The sequence below is a fragment of the Saccopteryx bilineata genome, chromosome 4 (assembly GCF_036850765.1).
Source record: "Saccopteryx bilineata isolate mSacBil1 chromosome 4, mSacBil1_pri_phased_curated, whole genome shotgun sequence".
NCBI classification, from domain to species: domain Eukaryota; kingdom Metazoa; phylum Chordata; class Mammalia; order Chiroptera; family Emballonuridae; genus Saccopteryx; species Saccopteryx bilineata.
In genome coordinates, this window is record NC_089493.1 from 186854273 (window position 1) to 186877688 (window position 23416).

Below are 23416 nucleotides of genomic sequence, written 5' to 3' on the forward strand. Positions count from 1 at the left end.
GGGGCCCTAACCCCCTACACCAAGGCTATCTGGGAGAGCCGACCGCTCCTGGGCTACAAGCCTTGCCAGCAAGTTACTGTCCAAAACAACAAGAGATTAAATCAAGCCCAGGGCAAACGATTCGGTGAAGAGACAAGGTAAACACGAGGCGTTCGTCCGAGGCTGCTGCCGGCGGAGCGCAGCGTAATGAAAATCACAGTGTTCACTGTGGTGCTTGTTGCGCCTGGGTCACGACAAAGCGGAAACACATGTCATGTCTATATAAGTCAAGTTTTTTATATCACCCCTCCCACCACCCAAAGTCAATTCTGGCTGTAGAGATCTATTCAGATAAATCATAAACAATACTTTTTGAAGCTCTTAAAATGCACTGCTTCTAATCCAATGCTATTGCACAATTATCTGATGCCCTGAAGGAAGCCCTCCGGTGAAACTTACACCTGGTTAGGGAGCAAAGGTTATTGTTTCTAAACATCTGTACAGATGTTTTGTTCATGTACTTTCTCCTTATTTACAGTGTCCATTTTCTACTTCCTTTGAATCGAGTTGCGTCTTGTTCCTTATAATCTCCCTTTCTCCATGATGTCTTGCTTTGACAACTTCCTTTTTCCCTTCGTTAATTATTCTTCCATTTACCCGTTGCTCGAGGCAGACCTACCTGGGATTTGGCCAAGTTTGTTGTCATGGTAGATAATATACTTAAGGACTCAAACTCAAATCGCTGGGATCTTTATTCATGAGCTCGACCAGTCTCAGTTTCCCCAGGGTGGCGCAGTCACAGCTCAGCTGCCTACCAGGATACTTGCTTGGCGCATGTGAGTTCGCGAGAAAATGCACGTTTATTATTGCGATGACTTTATTGCTGTTATATTGTTGTGTAGTACTACAAATAGTATAACTATAGCTCACTGTGCACCCGAGGGTAACAGAGCACCAAGAAACAAAAGAGGCCCTGGCCGGTTGGCTCAGTGGTAGAGCGTCGGCCTGGCATGTGGAAGTCCCGGGTTCGATTCCCGGCCAGGGCACACAGGAGAAGAACCCATCTGCTTCTCCACCCCTCCCCCTCTCCTTCCTCTCTGTCTCTCTCTTCCCCTCCCGCAGCCAAGGCTCCATTGGAGCAAAGATGGCCCGGGCGCTGGGGATGGCTCCTTGGCCTCTACCCCAGGCGCTAGAGTGGCTCTGGTCGTGACAGAGCGACGCCCCGGAGGGGCAGAGCATCGCCCCCTGGTGGGCGTGACTGGTGGATCCCAGTCGGGCGCATGCGGGAGTCTGTCTGACTGTCTCTCCCCGTTTCTAGCTTCAGAAAAAAAAAAAAAAAAGAAACAAAAGAAACTGGAAGGGGAAACTTAACAACCAGAGTCATAACTGAAAAAGCACTCATGATAAAACCAACCAAACAAACAAACAAACACGCTGAACCTAAAATAATAATGAAGATGCATAAATGACAAAATGCCTTTCTTCACAATGGGAATGCCGGACGTTCTCACTTTCTACTGTTGTAAAATTACGGTCTCGGCCCAGGCAATATTGGCAAAATTTGAGTGGTCGTCAGACTGCGGAAGAAAATTAAGTGAAAATGCTGACTTTAGCTTTCAAATGTACTTGAGCAAGAACAGCGAGAAAGGTGTAGATACTGCATTATCAGAGATTTGTGGAGTTTTGTGAAGGAATATATTGTAGATCACATGTAAATATAAATACTAGGTCCAGCAGAGAACTTTGCAAGGTATCTTAAAAGGAACATCTGTCGTTAAATCTACCACATCATTTCCTGGGTCAGTTTTACACTTTTGAAAGATCGAAAGTAAAACCAAGGAGGAGATGAAAGAAAGGTAGCAAATATTTTTTCCATTGCCCTCAAGACAACTGTATTTCATTTGACTTTTGGTTCTTTTTTTTTTATATGGCTTCTGCTCATGGAATTTATATTAGAAAACAGTTGTGTTGTGGAAGTCCAAAAACTTTTAGAAAATCGCAAAGCATTCCCCCCCCCTGCAGAAGTCTTCATTACCACCTCACTGAAAGCCTTATTTAGATTGGGTCAGGAGAGAGAGAGTAGATTAATCAGTCTGTAGGATCGTTTATTTCTTATTTTTTTATCCTTTCTCTGGAAGCTATCAGTGAGGGCGCCTACGTAGGAGACTTATTTTTGTAATGTGCACAATTGTTCTTTAGGAATGAACATCTGTTCCGCTGACAAAAGATGTGAGAAGGCTCAGGGTGCCCCCGTGAACTGTCTGACACTTTGAACAAAAAGTAAATCTGCAAAAAATATTTTTTTAAATACTTGAAATTCTCTCCCAACATTTTCTAAAGTGCTGAAGAATGAGAAATCAACTCCTGGAAAAAAAAGGCAGAAAGAACAGAAAGGCTAACAAGCCTCACAAGAAAGCAATTTTCTGAAAAGAAAAAAAAAGTCGTTTTCTAAAATTGAAGAGCATTATTCCTTCAAAGAAAATGTCTCGGTGTCCTTAAAAAAAAAAAATCTGTCCCTGTTAAAATCAAATTGTGCCATTTTTTTTTTATCGAAGGAACCATAGATTTGTCAATTTTGTAATTGGCTTGGTTGGGTCATCTAATTTGACACCTGTGGGATTTCACCACCAGGCATTCTTATCAATTTTTAAATAAATTCCACGGATTGAGAATGGTAACTAATAAATTATATAGAGCTTGCAAAGTCAATATTTAATTTAACACAGACTCAGGGAAACTAACACTAAACATACACGTAATTCTTTGGTTTGCGTTTAAAATTAAGAGTCTTTATTATAAAAATGGGAAAGGATAAAAAAGAGATCAAAGTATGAAAAGTCTTGAGACGGTAATGAATTACATACCTCATGAGGCTAAAACACGAGAGCAGTGAATCAGCTCACTTTTCTATGTAGGAGTGCACCCGGACATCAAAAACAAGTCTCCTAATTTCTTGTTAGAATTGGAGCGTGCCAAAGGACAATATCCATGTGTACCCAACGTGGTTCTTCCAAAATGGGGATTCAAGTGGCAAAGACTTTAAATAATTAAGGAAAACTCATTCACAAAGAAGAAGAAGAAATAATACTAATTATTACATTTGGAGACACGGACTTTGGAGGAAACCATTCTGATAGGATCATAATAACTACATTTTTAAGATACTAACTTCAATCCATTTTGACAGAAAATTATGTTTTACTTATGTTTCAAAGTTTAACATATTCACAATTTTAATGCCCTACTGAATCTATGAAAGATGTATCTTTTCATGCAATATGTGGTTTCTACTACCTGGTTTTACTGTAGAAACAGAATCTACATAGATTTAAATATTGCATATTTGAATATTATGATTAATAACCTCAACAAACCAGCAAACTGTGCACAAAACTTTAGACATCTACACAAGGAAGCAATTATTTACAAAGCCACAGAGAGTCAACGAGAATAAGACACCGAGTCTAAAACTCATTTCATCCTTAGCTCCTGGAGAAAGGGGACCCGAGTTCAGTATCGCTCACTTTGCTTATCACAGTATTTGCACTGCACTATTTTGTCCATCATATGTGACATCACTGGAGCTGGTGTAGCTGCCTATTGATATTTACTGACGTTGTACTTTTAAATTTCATATGTTTATTTATTAAACACTTACACAGCATTACCATCACCCAGTCTCGTTCCTACACTCTTTACAAATACTGTCATAATAACCTGAGATGAGCTATGCATTAGAATATTCCCATTTTCCAGATGAAAAAATTGAGCTGTAGGAAGGTGGTTTGCCACAGGTCAAAAAGCTAGCAAGAGCCTGACCTGTGGTGGCGCAGTGGATAAAGCGTCAACCTGGAAACGCTGAGGTTGCCGGTTCAAAACCCTGGGCTTGCCTGGTCAAGGCACATATGGGAGTTGATGCTTCCTGCTCCTCCCTCCTTCTCTCTCTCTCTCTCTCTTCCTTCTCTATAATGAATAAATAAAATCTTTAAAAAAAAAAAAAAAGCTAGCAAGAGGCAGAGTGTAAGACGCAGACGGTCATGTTCCAGCGTCTGTGTTATTTACACAGCAGTTTGCTGACTTGTGTGTAAGCTACTGAGACACAGTGATCGTCACAGACAAGAGAGAGCAGCAAGGTCGGAGATAAAACCACAATTCGATCCATAGGTGGAAAGAGTGGTTGGTTTTCAGAAGGTGTGTAAGGGCTTTACTTTTGTGGCTTCAGTTGGAACAATGTTTCCTTACATTGCAACTTCTAGACTAATCCCCGCATGTCTGATAGGCCCTGGTTCCCTGACCAGGTTTCTAAGCAATAGTCAGGGGAGAAAAGAAAACCTTAAGTCATCATCTCTTTATGCTTATTGAACACTACCAGCCCATGGTATTCTGATAGGTGGACCCTAAACAAACAACAACAACAACAAAAAAAGACGCTTGTCTTGTGAAAAATCTACGATTAAAGAGAAGTAAAAGGTTAAAAATAAGGAGAATGTTTTTTAGCACATATTAGAAAAAAAAGTAATATTGTAAATTGGCCCCAAATTGTGAAGCCATACGATGTTTACAAAATGCTATTTTCATATATTTCCAGGGTCTTTTATATTTATTGGAGTGCTTTAGGATAAATTGAATTTTGAGTGCTAAATGAGGTAACAAATGACTAATGTTCTAAATTTTTGACGCAGTGAAGACTGAACATAAGCATTTTAAAAGCTTTTTTATTTACATGTTATTATGCCACTTTTCCCTACTTTACCCAAATAGCCGGTCATGATTAGCAGTTTTTCTAAGCCAAGATTCTGCCTCTTCATTAAGAAAATATGAGTGCCTCCAACGGCATTCCCCTTGTGGTCCTGCTTTCCAGAGCTCCCGAAGAAAATCAGCTAACCCCAAAATATAAATTCTGCCACCCCTACAGCCTGCAGAGCACACAGCTCATAGAAGAGAGATTTCTGCGGGCTATCGCCAAAATTTAGTTCTTTTTTTTTTTTTTTTTTTTGTATTTTTCTGAAGCTGGAAACGGGGAGAGACAGTCAGACAGACTCCAGCATGCGCCCAACCGGGATCCACCCGGCACACCCACCAGGGGCGACGCTCTGCCCACCAGGGGGCGATGCTCTGCCCCTCCGGGGCATCGCTCTGCCGCGACCAGAGCCCCTCCAGCGCCTGGGGCAGAGGCCAAGGAGCCATCCCCAGCGCCCGGGCCATCTTTGCTCCAATGGAGCCTTGGCTGCAGGAGGGGAAGAGAGAGACAGAGAGAAAGGAGGGGGGCGGGGTGGAGAAGCAAACGGGTGCTTCTCCCCCTGGCGTGCGGGGGACCCGGGTTAGATTCCCAGCCAGGGTCCCCCGCACGCCAGGCCGACGCTCTACCACTGAGCCAACCAGCCAGGGCCCAAAATTTAGTTCTTCAACACAGTTATTAATCAGCTTGTTGTGATCCTCACATCTCTGAATGACACAATTTTCTGTAAACCAGGAAACCTTTAACACATTCAGGGTGGGGGTAGATGGGATGGGAGGTGAAGATATGAAACATGGTCAGAGAATGAATTGCTCTGGGAGGAACTGGACAAATTGTTGAAGCCCTTGAAGTTGTCAGTATGATTAGGGTCTGAGGGGAGTGGACGTGTGTGTTGGTGATGGCCTTTGTCTTTTCCTTTCTCTTCCCCGCCTCTTTCTTCTTCCTCTTCACTACTCCTATCACCAAGTGTAAAGCCAGTAGCCACGGCCAGGGCCACTATCACAGCAGCCCGGCCCATGCAGGTTCGCATTAGATTCGGACAGTCGGTAAAGAAACAACTGAGCCACAAACTGGTGGGCCATAGTCTTTAATTCTAGCTTGTGCCCGGCGGGCAAGTAAAAACACACACTGGGCTCCAAAACCCACTCACATTCAGTGCTCATAAAGCCACTGACTTATCCGAGTTTCCTAGAATCAAAGGTTTCTAGCTCACCAGACTTATTCTCCTCAGTTCCTCATCTCCTTCCTTTCCCAGATATAAACTCTGCACAAACTGGCATCTCACTTAGCACTCCGCCATCTTGGCTGCTTCTCCTGACCACATGGCCTCTTTCTGCTCTCTGCTCTGCTCCCTCTGCTCTCTCATGCTAATCATCCCAGGAACCAAGAGAGCAAGCTCCTATTGTGCCCCTATTTTATAGTGTAGCTTCACAACCTCTAATCCAATATACAAAATAGGGAAGTCTCTAATACAAAGTCACTTCTCTGAGGCATGATTGGATTGTACCGCCCCACATCAAAAAGGGTGGGAAAGGCTTAATCCCAAAACCAAGCCCCAGGCTACAAGGATTCTCAACACACATTAATATCACCTGGGCGATGGCCTCACGTGGGCAGGGCCATCTTTAACAAAGTGAGCATAATACATTTTATCTGCCCAACACCAAGCTTCTTGTCTGGTCTGCCTGGTTTTCCATACGAATTCATGTGTTGATGTTTGTTTCCATATCTCCTTCTCCTTACTATTTAAATGCTCTCTTCCTAAGGGGGCACGGAACATACTCATTTGCATTCAGACTGTGAGCGAAAATAGAAACTAGAATTGCCTATTTACGAAAGTTAAACTTCAGGTGAGGAAAATAGATTGTGAGCACATGTCAAATGTGTCAACACTGTAGTTGTGTTTTAAGGAGAGGGATAGATAGGTTTAAGCAAACATTTAGAGTGTTTTTGCCCAATTAAAATTCCTCCATTGTTTTTATATTTGTAGGCTTCAGGGCAGAATCGAAATTATTTTTACTTTTGTTTTCCCTTTTCTGTGTTCCCCTGGAGTGAGCTCAACAGTTATCTTCTTTGACAGATTTTATGTTTTCTTCTAATTCACATTAATATTGTGTTTGTTATCTTTTCTCCTTCATCTCACTGTCTTCTTTCTCTTTTAAACTTTGTGACATCTGTTCCTAGTGGGATAATTGGGCCACACTTATAATCTGTGTCATAATCATTATTTGATAGGTGTCTCTGCATACCTATTTACTCGTTAGAAACGCTTAGAATCCAGACAGAATGAACCAGCCACATCTACTGTAGAATCTGTTCTCATCATTTTGAAATATTGGTGAGAGAAACATGGTTGGGCTTAAGTTGATTAAATGGAGGGAAGTGAAACCATGTCATCTGATCTGCATTACATAAACCCTTCCATTTTAGTGGTGCCTATTGTCAGGAATAAGCAAATGCAGATAGAAGAAATATGTGGGCTTCTTTCATAATTGAACAGATTTGTGCTTGACTTTCCAGTTGGACCAAGATGTGATATAATATTTTGAAAATTTCCTTCACATGCATTTTTTTAAAAAAGCTTGACCAGTAGCTATCTGGCCAAATATCTTTAAACTCTAAGATCTGTAAGTCAGTTTATGACTTATAAATTGGATGCAATCATGGAAAATTTGGGGTTTCTTATATTTAAAATAATAACTGGGCCTTCTTCATAGATTTAGAATGAGAATTAAATGAAATTATACATGCAAATCCCTTACTACAGTGCCTAGGGCAGAGTAAGTATTTAATACACAATTATTGTTGTTACTAATTCATATTCATATCAAAATAAGCCAGGTGATGTGGAACATACAGAAATATATGGCACAGGCCCTGCCCTCAAGATGTTTTCAATCTAATTGGGAAACAAAATATTATAGAAAACCTACAGTACTGATAGCATGTAATTAAGTGTTAAATTACATGCTAAGAAGTACAAGACTATAGTGAATTAGACGTAGAAATATGTATTCTGGACAATATCATTATAGATGGTAGCTATCACTGTGGTAAATATTTTCAGAAGATATAAATTATGTACTGAATTAAAAAAGACAAACCCTTTGTCATGCTTGTATTTAAATCTACCAGTATGTCTACCACAATGGGCTGGCTCTTCTTGAGTTCTCTAAATTCTTCATCACCTAAACCAAAGTCATCATTCACGACTAACTGTCCCCACCCATTGACATTAAGTTGATTTTTATAAAATTTAAATAGTTTACCCATAAATCTGAAATAAATTTCAACCCCTTCTCTAAGGCAGAAGAATCCTACTGGGTCTGGCATGGTGTCTCCAGCACTGGCTTATGCCACACTCTTCTTTGCTCCCCCTGCCGGAGTCATCATCAATCAATTCTGAGAACACATCAAAGTCTTTTCTCCTTAGGACATTTTTATTGTCTCTTCCTTTGCCTGAAATGCTCTATACCCCACCATGACCACTATTTTTCTGTAATTGAATTCTTATCTGGAATATCACAGTCTTCCTCCAAGCTCTCTTTTCTTCCTTTTTTTTTTCTTCCTTCTTTTCCAAGTGAGAGGAGATAAGATAGAGAGTTAGACTCCCACATGCGCCCTGACTGGGATCCACCCAGCAGCCCCCATCTGGGGCCGATGCTCTGCCCATCTGGTTGCTTCTCCTGTGTGCCCTGACCGGGAATCGAACCCTGACAACCAGCCAGGGCCCCCCCGAACTCTCTTTCAACCTCCCTCCCACCCATGTCATTAGTCTTTCTTAGCCCTTTATTTCCTTCTCAGAACGTGTTGTATTTTTAAAATATTCTGTTTATTTGTTGGAGAATATTTTTGTTAGCTATTTGTTTCTCTCCTTCAGGAGAATAGACATTTCCCAAAGTCAAGAACTTGTCTTATTCACCATTACCTCACAAAACCACAATAAGCATTTATTTTTAAAAATTGACAGACAAACTTTCCCGGGCTTTTTTCTCTTTTCTTTCTGCATTCCCCAGGAATATATGTGAACCAGGGTTTTTCCTAATCCTTGGTTTCATCTTGAATGTGTCTTCCCTTGGCCTCATCTTGAACTTGATCCCTCTTCTGATATTGCTTCCCTCTCCTAAGACTCTGACCTTTGAAATCTTCTCTGAAAATCTCTTCCCTTCTTTTACTTCCTTCCTACAAACTTGTCTTTATGCAAACGTGATACTAGTTAAATTGCCTTATAATACAGTTCTTTTAGCACTCGTTTCATTTCCTGTGACCTTGACCAGTCTTGTGTCCGTTAGAATTCTTTATCATAAGTAATAGGAACTATCTATGACTAACTCAGGGCAACTATTTTTCTTTGTTGTTGTTGGTTTCTTTGTTTGTTTGTTTCCAAATACATGGGTCAATGTGTGGAATGATGGAAAAGTAAAAGCAGGCTTCAAGAAAGACAGAATTAACATAACTCCTAGGGTCTAGGGATTTAAAAACAAAAGAAAAAGAATCATCAGATTCCTACTGTCCCAAAAGGAAGAAACTGTTTTCTTTTGGGTCTTTGTACTCAGGATTCAAATTCCTGAGAGAGCTTTTGTTCAACCTGATTGGGGTCATCTCCCCCCCATATTATGCTAATATTATAATTAGCACCTCAAATAAGTATCCTCCAAAATTATACCTAGACAAAGGGAATGTGACCTCTAACATGTAATTGAGGTCATCTATGTCTGTGGATGAGCAAACCACACATTTGGACAGCAAGGAGTTTCAGTGGGAGGAGCAAGAACCCCTGGCCTTGGCCAATTAAAGAGCAGTCCAATATGCCCTATGTATAGTGGTAGAAGCTTGCTTTTCTGATGACTGAAACCATAAAAAATACATTAAAATTTGTTTTACTACATCATTTCTTTGAGGGTTTTTAGCCTGAGAAGCAAAGATTTTTTTCCCCCACTCAGATCCTATAATATACTACTGTAACTTAAAGAATAATTAGTATTTAAAATTAAACCTAATATAATCATGACTTAAAGGTATGGAAAGATACAGTGTAATTTTTCTGTATTACACAAGAGGGTTTTCTAAGACCTGATGTGTAACTACATATTATTTCGCCCAAACTGAACTCTTTTCAGTTCTACTTCATTCAGTATTACTGTTTCCAGACCACGGATCAGGTCTTGAAATTTCGTATAGCTCAGTGTAACCCAGGTTGATGGCAGAGTAGCTTACTCCCAGTGTCTGCAGTTGATTTATGGGAACAAAGCCTACCTAGAGGCTCAGCAATTCTTCTGTGGCAACTCAAAGACATGGCCTGCTTTCACCCACTGTCTGCAGCATCTCATCTCTAACAGTTCTTTCTGTCTGGTGTTTAAGGTAAAAAAAAAAACAAAAAAACAAAAAAACCAAAAAACTAAACAAAAACACTTGGTTTGGGGCTCTGAAGTTATCAGGTCAGGAAACAGACCCAGGTGGTAAGAAGTGTTCGCCCTCTGAGACAGAAGCCTGAAGAGTTAGCACCATGCTTGTGCGTTTCAGACGCAGTACTCTCCTCCCTCTGTCTGTCTCTCCTAAAATACTAGTTCAAAAGCCCAGTTTATGTAGATGATTATGTAAATCCACTTTTCAAACTAGTTGAGTAGTTGAATCTACTTGAAGGACTTTGTTTCAGAACTGCATATAGATTTTAATACTTGATACATGCAATTGTCACTATTTGGCTAAATTGCTCATTGTGTCTGTTCATTAGGTAAAAATAACTCATTTTTCAAAAGTCTTCTATATTCCTAAACATATTTAGGTTTGCCAGTATAGTTCCAGAAGAGTCAGACAGAAGAAAGAAAGGAAAGAAAGAGAAAGAAAGAACAGCACACAAGACCATACATGTGTGTATGCATATTTATATGGTGCATATATATATATATATCACTCCGTGGGCACAAACTGGTCCATTTGCAAACAGCCATGTTAGCAGCACTGTCGCTTAGCCAAATCCAAAGAAAAACTCGTTTCTTTGTTCAGTCTTTACAAAATAAAAGCTGGTCTTTAAAAAATTACATATGTTACATATATTCAATTTGATGTAGATCCAAAAACACAGAAATGGAGCCACTTTAAGATTATCTTTAGAAAAACTTGTATTAATAAGTTAAAAGTAAGTTGGTTAAAAAAAAAATACTTTAAAAGACTTCGTACAGGCCTCCAATGAACCTGAGACTCTCGCAGGCCTTCCTTCAGTTACACTCTGATCGTGTGGTTTGTAGGTTCAAGTCCCTTCTCTTACACGGGGCACGGAAGTCAAGGGGAGAGTTGTCCCCTCAACTCCCTGGTCTCAGCTCCGTCCAGCTCTTGTCCTTCCCTCTTCCTGGATGAGCTTTTCCATGACTGTGTCTCCGTGTTCTGACGTCACTAACCACAACAATTTCCTTCTGCTCTTTGTCTGGAAGTCGTTCTTCCTGGAAAGACTTTCTCAACCCTCCCTCCTCCTCTCCTTCCCTCCCTTATCCCCTCCCCAATTTAGGAAATCCGGAGCCTCCGCTTTAATCACGCACATCACCTCTCTCCATCACATTCACCTCGTTGCGTTCTAATGACATGGTGTGGGTGTTTTTCATCTTTCATACAGTTGTACTGGAAACTCCAAAAAGGCGCAGTCTATAATCTATAGTCTTGCTCTACACCAGGGGTCGGGAACCTTTTTGGCCGAGAGAGCCATGAACGCCATATATTTTAAAATGTAATTCCATGAGAGCCATACAAGGACCCGTGTACGTTATGCATTACCCAATAAAAATTTGGTGTTGTCCCGGAGGACAGCTGTGATTGGCTCCAGCCACCCGCAACCATGAACATGAGCTGTAGGAAATGAATGAATTGTAATACATGAGAATGTTTTATATTTTTAACGTTATTATTTTTTAAAAAAAAATTTGTCTGTGAGCCTGATGCAGCCATCAAAAGAGCCACATCTGGCTCGCCGTGAGCCATAGGTTCCCAACCCCTGCTCTACACTGTGACGGTGCCCAGTGGGCACTCCATGGACACTCAGTGAAACAGTGACCTTGCTCAGGGTCTCTCTCCGGCCCCTCTCACCCCTGCCACTTCTTTTTCAAACAAAAGGGGGCGGCATCCTTTGTAAAAGCAATGCTTCCTCTCTACACCGAGAGAGGAGACATTTTCCTCCTTTGTAACCGCCTGGTTGTGTCCCAGCCCCCCCCCCCCCCCCCCCCCCCCGCCACCATCCATGTATTGAGCAAGTTGGCTGTTTAACAGGACACTTCTGTTTTATGTTCCTGAGTGTACAACATCTGAAGCAAGTACAAGGTGACTTTGCTATAACTCAGCAGTCTTTTCAAAAACTGCCTTTTCCCCCCTTTTTAGGTGCTCCAAACACTGTCATTAAGGGCTGAGAGGTGACGATAGGTTCGATAAGGAAAGAGCCGAGGGGACCCTGAAGCGCTCTGGGAAACTGCAGTCTACAGGAAGTCCTCGTGCTGGCACCAGCCCTCGGAAAACCTCTTCTTTACCGCAGGTGGGTCCGTCCGCCTACATTTCTTTTAAGATCTTCCACAAATGCCCTTCAGAGGAGACTTTTGTTTTGTGTTTCCTTATCCTGAAAATGTAAAAATAATAAAATTAACTTTCAAAATTGGGACAATCTCACCGATGTCTAGACGGAGTGATTCCATGCGGCAGGCAGGGCAGTGGTTTCTGCATTGCCCCTGTGGGGGGAATTCTGCAGCTGACTGCTCATTTACTCTGAGAAGGTTGCCGTAGTGGTATGTCTGTCCACAGCAACTTTGATACATCTGCCTCTAGCCACTGAATTTCTATGAACACGAAGATTCTGGGTTTTGGGAGGTGGTTTTGGAAAAAGGGGGCGTTCAGTTTGTGAAAATGGAAGCTGAAGGATTTGAGATTGGAATGAAATGACTCTTAACTAATTCTCAATTACTGTTATCCCATCATCTTCATGAGGGAGGTGGCCTCCGTGTGACAGGAGGTGTTTAAGAGCAAACACGCTCATGCCACTTGTGAAGGAGGGTACGGAACCCCTGCGATGGGGTGTGACAGTGAGGGGGAGGAGGTGGGCTCCACTCCAAACACAGCATGGGCATATTCCTAGAGATTCCTAGGCCAGGGGCAGGGCGGGGGTCAGTGGATAGGAAATCCCTAAGGGGAAGCATTGGGGGTGAGGGGCTTCTCTCCAAACTGCCCGAACAGTGTTTGCTGGACAGGCTAGAATGAGTACACATCATCTGGGGGGACCTGGCCAGATATGGAGGTTGGGGATTATGGTTCAACTGACGTAGCAGGGTTCGTGCTGAAAGAACATTTTACAAGGAAGTGCACACTTGCACCTAGAAGAAGATTCAGGAAACTGACAGAAGTTTGGTCAAGCAAGGACTCTTTATCAAAGGTAAGGCTTTTTGTTTGTTCTCTTGTGATTTTCAGACTTGCTGGAAAGCTGTACCAGGTTAACAGTACTTGCTCTAGGAGCCTGATTCTTAGATTCCACCCTGTATCATTTGGCTGGGTTTTTCCCTCTCTCTTTAGGGATGTTTCTCATTAGGTCTGCCCATCTCCACAGGGAATTAGCAGTCTATGTCCTGTAAAGCAGTGGTCCCCAACTCCCGGGCCACAGACTGGTACCGATCCGTGGGCCATTTGGTACTGGTCCACAGAGAAAGAATAAATAACTTACATTATTTCTGTTTTATTTATATTTAAGTCTGAACGATGTTTTATTTTTTTAAAATGACCAGATTCCCTCTATTATATCCATCTAAGACTCACTCTTGACGCTTGTCTTGGTCACGTGATACATTTATCCATCCCACCCTAAAGGCCAGTCTGTGAAAATATTTTCTGACATTAAACTGGTCCATTGCCCAAAAAAGGTTGGGAACCACTGCTGTAAAGGGTGGGACTTGTGTCTGGTTCAAGGTGATCTAGAACCATCTAAGGTCAGCGTGCTCTAAGGAGTGTTGTGGGGGAAGAAACATCAAAGTCTTGAGCTCACGTCTTTGTCAGAAAGTTGTAACATGGCGGCAGCTCCAAAATGAGTCTTTGGAGGAAGGAGGCAGATTTGACAAAAGAGATTTGTGAAGTTCGGGCCAAGTTTTGTTTTGTTCTGAGAAAATTTCACTTTCCATTTTCTTGGAAGGTATTGGAGAAACTTTGGTTGCGTTTATTATGGGATCCCTCACAACATCAAGACAGGGTGCTTGAGATCATTAAACTATATCAACATTATCATATTACTTGAATATTGAATCTACTGGCATAATTTATCAGATTTTATGAAAGATGATTTTCTGAACTGATATATGTATTCTTTGTTTTCCTTGCAATATTTACCTCATCTGTTTTGAAAGGCCAGAGTTCTCTTTAGTCCGTGGGTCTACTGAGGAATAAATCTATCACTGTATATCTCTCTGCTATGGTTTTTCAAGCTCTCTCACGAATGTCTAGAAGCGTAGATCTCTAAACTGTAAACAGATATGTTGTTGTTGATTTAGCATATGTCAATGTGAGCTAATCATATTTCACCTCAACATTGCTTTTCCAATTTTGCCATCCTCTCCGTCTTTCTGGCTTTATACCATTTTTGTATTGTTTAGTTTTTCTGATCTAGCATCCCTTTTTCTAACCTGCTTATATAATTAGTCATTTGTGTTGTTTCCACTTTCAAATCAAGGCTTCTCCTGTCCTTTGTGGATTCCTGCGGTCACCTCCCACCTGCACAAGCTACCATGCCTTCTTTTTTCTGAGCTGACACACTATTCCTGAGTGGTGTCCATCTCTACACCCACAAACTGAAACTCAGCCAGTACCCAGATAAAATAATTAGACTTTTAAAACAGCACTTCTGTTGTTTCTACCAGTTCATAAGATTTAAGATGCATCTCATTACTTTAATTTTAGACAGGAGAAGAACAGCATGTTTATCTCAGAAAACCTGTATTAGCAGTGCATTCTCTTATACTTAGAAAGTACACAGTTGAATGTATCGGGAATGAAATGATTGTACTTTTGTTTGGTTTTTTTTTTTCATTTTTCTGAAGCTGGAAACAGGGAGAGACAGTCAGACTCCCGCATGCGCCCGGGGATCCACCCGGCACGCCCACCAGGGGCGACGCTCTGCCCACCAGGGGGCGATGCTCTGCCCATCCTGGGTGTCGCCATGTTGCGACCAGAGCCACTCTAGCGCCTGGGGCAGAGGCCACAGAGCCATCCCCAGTGCCCGGGCCATCTTTGCTCCAATGGAGCCTTGGCTGCGGGAGGGGAAGAGAGAGACAGAGAGGAAGGCGCGCGGAGGGGTGGAGAAGCAAATGGGCGCTTCTCCTGTGTGCCCAGGCCAGAAATCGAACCCGGGTCCTCCGCACGCTAGGCCGACGCTCTACCGCTGAGCCAACCGGCCAGGGCTGATTGTACTTTTAAAGAATATATATTCCCCGGAAGGGAAGTTCATAAGTACTCAGCCTATTAATTAATTAGAATTAATAACAAAATAGCAAAGACTTCCCAAGGCCCTGGAAAAGAAGTGGAAAGGCAGAGGAAGAGGTTGTTAAGCAATTCTGGGTATATTTTTCTAAAGAGTAAAAATTCAACTGAGTACATTTGAAAGATCTAATTGGCTTTATTGAACAATTCATGAACCAAGTGGCAGGAGGTGGGCTGTTTTATGAGGCAGATTGTCTCAGCTTCCTTTGGAAGATGGCCCACGTGACAGATGACCTCATTGATACTGATTCCAGAATTCCAGAATGGCATATCAAGAGTCCATTCCCGGAAAATGTTGAAACTGCAATTAGCTGATGCATTAAGTCTAGGTTGATTGTCGTAGCTTTAGCACAAGTGACTCCATCTTGGGCCTGTGGTCTTCTCTTTTAACAATTTCTAGTTAGAAAACAGCTCTCCACATGAAACATTTTGGTTTCAAAGTAAACTACGAATCTGACATGTGACAGTATGATAGTGAGAGCGCAGGAAGAAGACTTTCCAGATGATTTTGCATTGATTTGAAATGAGTTAACAATGGTCTTCTTCTTCTTTTTTTTTTTGTTTAATTCAAAGTATAAACTTTTTTAATGGGTCTCTTTCCTAAAGGGAAAAAAGCTGCCTACCTTTCCAAATTTATCACTGGCCTGGGGCATGATAGTTTATTTCAGCCAATTAAAATAACAATTACTGCAAGAGACGCTAATAGAACACCCTGCTGCTGGCGAGTCCCCGCCACTCCTGGGAAGATGAAAACCCCTCAACTTCAAATTTTCACAGTTCACTGACTGCTTCAAAGGCAGCTGTACAGTGATTTGGAAGAGCATGTTCTATTTATTCCCTTCATTTTCAAATTTTGTTCTTCTTAATATTTTATAGACTCCTTTCTTAAAGTATTATAGCCCGGGCTTTCCCTTTTCCCATGCTTGTTGGAAGCAGTTTGTACTACCAAATTATTATTCTGTAGAAGCCCACGCCACACCATACTTGCCTTGGTCTGAGGAGGGAACGTGCCATTTTATTGAGATGGTGGAGCCGTTTTCGTAATGGATTTCCAGTGTAAGCTGCTTTATTGCTGACAGCAAAGTGATCATTCCAAGGATCCTAACATGACCTGTGGGAGGGGTGGGGGTGGGGGAGAAAATCTCAATGATAATACTGATTAACATATCTTTTGCATTTAAATTACTATGTTTTTTAAGAGGAGAAAATTGTACATTTGGTGGGTTGTTTGCATAGGCAAATAAACATACATCAGGCTGTGCAATCTAGTAATTAGATGCATTTATCTGCTTTTGACACCGCTGGAAAATACTCGGAGTGAAGACTCTAGGGGCAAAAGACTCAGTGTGACTTGGATTGTCATTTCAAAGCATGTGACCTCCCATAGCAAAGTGAGTGCTTACGGCCAAACAGAGGAAACATTTGCCTAAGTTCTTGATGACTTACACTAGAGTGACACACCTTTGAAAGAAATTATTAGTTTTTAATGGTATATGCTTTTAATTTTATCGGTTTGTTTGCCTTGTGTTTGTTGTCTTAGTACAATCAGTATTTGGGGGGGGGAGGAGATTTGTAGGACCAGGGTATTTCTGTTTCCCTGTGAATTTATGTGTTTAGAGATGATTTAGCATTTGAAAGTATCTGTGTTGACCAGTATTCAAAGGAAGACGTGCTGAAAATGCAAGATGTTTCAGTAGGATTTGATATTCTGCAGTTAAATATGGAAATTCAAGTATCGCGGTTTTTAGCACATAAGAGATTAAGAAAAACTTGGGGGAGGGGGTGGTTTTTTACTATTTTAGTGGAAATTTAAAAATGATCATAATGTTGGCTTTTTGCTCAAAAATATCTAAATATTATTGTAAATTGCTCTACCAATTCAGTGAATGCAGATCTGTTTTATGATGTCAGCATCGTTAAGGCCTGAACTAAAAGCAACCCGCCTCCCAGGGGACAAAACCACCCTGATTCTTTTGGCCAAAGAGAGTCCAGTGTTCTAGAAACACCTGTGGGAAGTTTGTTCTCTGACACCTCAATTTCTGGTTCTCTGGTATTTATAACAGCGTCCTTATCTTGATCACTCTTAACTGTAAATATAATATGTAATCGACCTCCATGCATGCAAGTGAGGCATGCGTTTTATTTGACGCCATTTTACAGAAGTGACAGGAAGGAAAAAATAATGTGTTCTTTACTTCGCAAGGGGAGGGTACATCTGAAGAGCAGCTTTTGTTGTTTTAAGGACACGAGTCAATGGAACTCCAGTTTGGGAGCTCAGTTGCCCTACATCAGGGGTCGGGAACCTTTTTTGGCTGAGAACGCCACATATTTTAAAATGTAATCCCATGAGAGCCATACAACGACCCGTGTACGTCATGCATTTTCAATAAAAATCTGGTGTTATTCCGGAGGACAGCTGTGATTGGCTCCAGCCACCCCAACCATGAACATGAGTGGTAGGAAATGAATGGATTGTAATACATGAGAATGTTTTATATTTTTAACGCTGTTATTTTTTTTTTATTAAAGATTTGTCTGTGAGCCAGATGCAGCCATCAAAAGAGCCACATCTGGCTCACGAGCAATAGGTTCCCAACCCCTGCCCTACATACTATTGGTGTGTCAAGATGCAGGGTAAGGGCCTGCTTAGATGCTTTAGGATGAAAGAAAGATATTAGTAAGGAAAAGAGAGAAAAACTTTGAGAAAGTAAAGAATGATCAAAACAACAACTTTTGTTAGGTGTACTACTTTCTATCCATTCATGTATTTGTAAAATCATTAGTTAGAAAAAGAAGTCTAATCAAAAATTAGTCAACAGCCTGACCACGCGGTGGTGAAGTAGATAGAGTGTTGGACTGGGATGCGGAGGACCCAGGTTCGAGACCCCGAGGTCACCAGCTTGAGCACGGGCTCATCTGGTTTGAGCAAAGCTCACCAGCTTGGACCCAAAGTCACTGGCTTGAGCAAGGGGTTACTCGGTCTGCTGAAGGCCTGCAGTCGAGGCACATATTGGAGAGCAATCAATGAACAACTAAGGTGTCTCAATGAAAAACTAATGATTGATGCTTCTCATCTCTCTTCATTCCTGTCTGTCTGTCTGTCCCAGTCTGTCCCTCTTGCTGACTCTCTCTCTGTCTCTGTTAAAAAAAAAAAAATTAGTCAACAGTGCTATCGGAGATGTGATACTATGTAATAAATATATATTTGGTCTTCATCCCCAGTTTCTGGCCCATAGCCTCTCAAACTTTGGTAGTTGCTCAAGTGATAGAAGAAGAACATCTTATTATTCACAATAAGCTCCTTTATACTCTGCCTGAATTTAGATAAAAAAGATTACTCTTGGACAATGTGGCTGGTTGTTGGGGTAACCATACATGGGTTGGGTCTTTGATCCTTACCCCAATGTCTCAGAAGAGTAAGGTGCTGGGGACTGAGTTAATCACCAATAGCCAGTGATTTTATAAACATGCCTAAGTAATGGAACCTCAGTAAAACATCAAATGAAAATGAAAGAGTTTGGGGAGAAAAGAGCAAAAGGAAGGAAGGAAGGAAGGAAGGAAGGAAGGAAGGAAGGAAGGAAGGAAGGAAGGAAGGAAGGAAGGAAGGAAGGAAGGAAAGGAGGGAGGGAGGGAGGGAAAGAAGGAAGGAAGAGAAAGAAGGAAGGAAGGAAGAGAAAGAAAGAGAGAGAAAGAAAGAAAGAAAGAAAGAAAGAAAGAAAGAAAGAAAGAAAGAAAGAAAGGAAAGAGAAAGAAAGAGAGAAAGAAAAAAAGAAGGGAAAGAAAGGAAGAAAGAAAAAGGAAGGAAGGAAGGAAAGAAGGAAAGAAGGAAAGAAGGAAAGAAGGAGGGAGGGAGGGAGGGAGGGAGGGAGGGAGGGAAGGGAAGGGAAAAGAAGAAACAACAAAAATGAAAGAGTGGGGAAAGCTTCCAGGTTGTGAACACATTGAGGTGCTAAAGAGTGACACACCCAGAGAAGGGATAGATTCTACACACACACACAAACACACACACACACACACACTCATACCTTGCCCTATGGACCCCTCCATGTGGCTATTTATTTTTATTCTTTATTATATATAATATATATCCTTTATAATAAGCCAATCAATGTAAATAAATGTTTCCATGAGTTCTGTGCAGTTAGAGCAAATTGTTGAACCAGAGGGGATCATGGGAACTCTACCTTAGAGCTGGCTGAAGTTTTATGAGGAGTCTGGACTTGTAGTCAGAATGTGAAGTCGGGAGAAGTCTTGCGGGACTCAGCCCTGAACCTCTGAGCTCCCAGCTAACTCCGGGTAGGAGGTGTCAGAATTACTCAATAGGAAAGAAAGATCCACACATTTGGTGTCAGAAGTGTTATGAGTAGAGGGAACAGTAAATTTTTTGTTGTTTTGTTTTAGAGGAGAGTTTGGTTTGTGAGTGTACACAGGTCTGGTGGTAGGAACAGGTTGAGGGCAGAGTAATCACTTTATTTTATTAGTTTACATTCTGAAGATGACCTATTCTCACTGCCTATAGCTGTGGTTCTCAATTTAGTTAAGGGATCAAAGGGTTTAAGTCTGAAATACTTAGGATATACATTCAAAATTAATATCAGAGGACATCGTCAGTTAGGTTATATTTCAGTGGAATAGATAGGTCTGTAGATTTATAAACCATATTCCTAGTGATTCTGTTTTGCATTTATTGACAGAGAAAGAAAGAGGTAGAGAGACAGAGAGAGCCTATTATGTTGACATGATATGCAGAAGGAATATAATAATTTATAAGTTATATTTATAATCACTGAACATTCCATTTTCTTTTGGACATTCAAGAAGCAATAGATAATCCAAATATGTTAAAATATTTTCAATAAAGTTAGTTTAATACAGTATTTGATAGTTGTTTTACGAAATATATGTAACATATAGTCAATTTTTACCTCACTACCGTTGATTAAAGCTAAGTGCCTTTCATTACATGTAATTTAATGAACATAGCTGTAGGGGGTGGGGATGGAAGCAGGGTATAAAATGAATATTGGCTAAAGATTATTATATAACTAGGTGGATAGATACAATCTTTGTTATATGGTCTGAGAATTTTCACCTAAAAAGTTGCCTGGGTTACTTGTTTAAAATACAGTTTCTTAGTCCTTAGAGGTTTAGTCCTAAGGAATTAGAATCAGACTGTGGGAATTTGAATTTTTAGATCTAAGGTAAAATCATACACTATAAAGTTCGATAGCTAACCTGCATTTTTAGAACTTGTCGAAATTTTAAACAGGTATTCAGAAACAGACAATTCCAAATATTACCTTTTATTATGAGCAGGAAATGTTGGCATTCAGTACTGTTGATTGAATGAGAGTAAACCTCTCACTTTGACTTGTCTTTATTTGGAACTATTCTACCTTGGCACAATATGCTACATTAGAATAGAACAGTAACAGCAACAACAATAACAAAGAAGAAAGCTAAACAAAAAGATAGCCATTGCTATGTGCACATTTATTCAATCCACAGTTATCTATTGAGTGACTAAAATGCACATAATGGATTCTTAATGTTACAGTTGCATTATTGAAAGTAAAATGTCTGTTATTCCACAGCACTTTGTTAATAGTAAAGCTTGAAAGGAATTCATTCAATAAAAATATAGAGTCCTTAATTTTCTTGATCGTTTCAGCTGAAATATTGTTTTCATTGATTCTTCTGCAAAATTGCCTCAGTACTTCTTTGAAATAAGAGACTCAAGAGACTATTTGGATACCAAGGGATAATAGAATAAAAATATAATTTTAAAGTTATTTGGAAATTTAAGTCCTGTTTGCCTATAAAAATATGTAGAGCAGCTTGTTGGGCACTTCACTTTCTATTAAATAAGAATTAAATCAAGACTTAGCAGAAGCAGTTTTTAAACTCTGAATTTCCTAAGTAATTGCAGTTTTGTAGACCTAGTCTCTTTCTGTGCAACTTTATGCTTTATATTATGTTTTCAGGAAAATAACAGTTGGTATTTACAAAATATTAAAACACATAAATGATTCCATGACAGCTATTTTTGAAAATTGCCATTTAGAATACAGTATAAATTTATGATACTATTTCTTTAAAACTAATTTCATATCATAGATAGTGGTTTAAGGGTAGTATACCACTTTATAATTTATGAAATTTAGAATAATTTCATATTATCATATAATATGCCGTTTGGATACTTACTTTAAAAGCTGTTAAGAGTTAACCAAATAGAAGAATTGGAGGTACTTGAATATTTAATTTGAAGCTGAATATGTAAATAGCAGAATATTAACAAATAGTATGAACTCTTACAAAATAAAATAACTCTGATAGCAAATGAACACTGAGAACCTCATTGGAAATTATTAAGAAGTAATAAGCTACTGCCTGACCAGGCGGTGGCTCAGTGGATAGAGTGTTGGACTGGGATGCAGAGGACCCAGGTTTGAGACCCCAAGGTCGACAGTTCGAGCGTGGGCTCATTTGGTTTGAGCAAAAACGCTCACCAGCTTGAGCCCAAGGTTGCTGGTTCAAGCACAGGGTTACTCGGTCTGCTGTAGCCCCACAGTCAAGGCACATATGAGAAAGCAATCAATGAACAACTAAGGTGTCACAACGAAAAACTGATGATTGATGCTTCTCATCTCTCTTTGTTCCTGTCTGTCTGTCCCTGTCTATCCCTCTCTCTGACTCTTTCTGTCTCTGTAAAAAATAAAAAAATTAAAAAAATTAAGAAGTAATAAGCTACATATGGCTAGATGAACCAAAAGTCATAAGACCTAGGAGTAGATATCACACAAAATACCTATGCATGATATTTTATCCACTTACACCTTGATCCTTACACTTTTATTTTTACATCTTAAACATTTTAATAAACATAAGTGATTATGGATTTTTTTTCTTAAGTGAGAAGTGGAGAGGCAGAGAGAAAGATACTTGCATGCACCGCAACCTGGATCCACCTGGCAAGCCCCCTATTGGGTGATGCTCTGCCCATCTGGGGTGTTGTTTCATTGTTTTGCAACTGAGCTATTTAGCACCTGTTATGGAGACCATGCAACCATCCTCAGCACCCGGGGCCAGCTTGCTCCAATCGAGCATGGCTGCAGGAGGGGAAGAGAGAGAGAGAGAGAGAGAGAGGTGAAGGGGTGGAGAAGCAGACAGTTGCTTCTCCTGTGTGCCCTGACCAAGAATTGAGCCCAGGACTTCCACACGCCAGGCTGATGCTCTATCACTGAGCCAACCATCCAGGGCCAATTATGGATATTTTACTTAATGGTAGAATATACATTGAGATAAAATTAAAATTAAACACACAAGAGTAAAGTTAGTGGGAAAATAATTAAAAGCAATTAGAAAATTACCTTGAAATAGTTCTTAGAGTTTGATAAGAAATGATCACATTAACTGTATTAGTAAAACATAAAATATTCTAACTAATCAGTCCAAATATTAGGACAAATTGCTCAATGTTAGAGTAGCCAATCTATTGATAGATTGATCTTCCTCCACTTTACAACCAATTATATCGCAGATTCTTTAGTTTTATATTTCTCTGAAGAATTTGTGTGCTGGTATCTTTTTAATGTGTGAGTTATATGCTCTTGGATTAGTCACTACCAGAGGATTTTCAACATGTACCCTTTTGAGAGGCTCCAAGTTTTCATAGAAGCACATACAGATATTAACAAAAATGTATTCTTCTGAAACCTATGTCACAGTATGAAAAATTCCTCACATTTAATCTCATGAACCCTATTTCAATGTGGTTACCCATCTTTCATATAGTGCCTCTGGGTAGCGGCACCTCATTTTTCCTTTGGATAATGACTCTCAGTGAACCTACCTGTGATCTGATAGCTTGACCACACCCTGAAATTGAAGAGTTAAGTATAAGAATTAGACTTTGTCAATAAAAAGATCTCATTCTTTTGGCCATAGTAATTAATTTGTGAATGAGTAGATGATCTAAACATGGCTAATCAGAGCCCGTGGATTGAAATACTGAATTTGACAGAACTGCTTGAAGTAAAAAGTTTGAGTCTCCTATGATTTGAAGAAATCCTAGAACCCCCTAGTCACCATCTTGCCAGCAAGGAGCCAACATACCCGTTAACTGTGTTCATGAAGCAAAGCAAAGCAGAGCAAGACTGAGTCCTGGATTCATGACTCACTCGCACACCTACATCCGCTGTACCA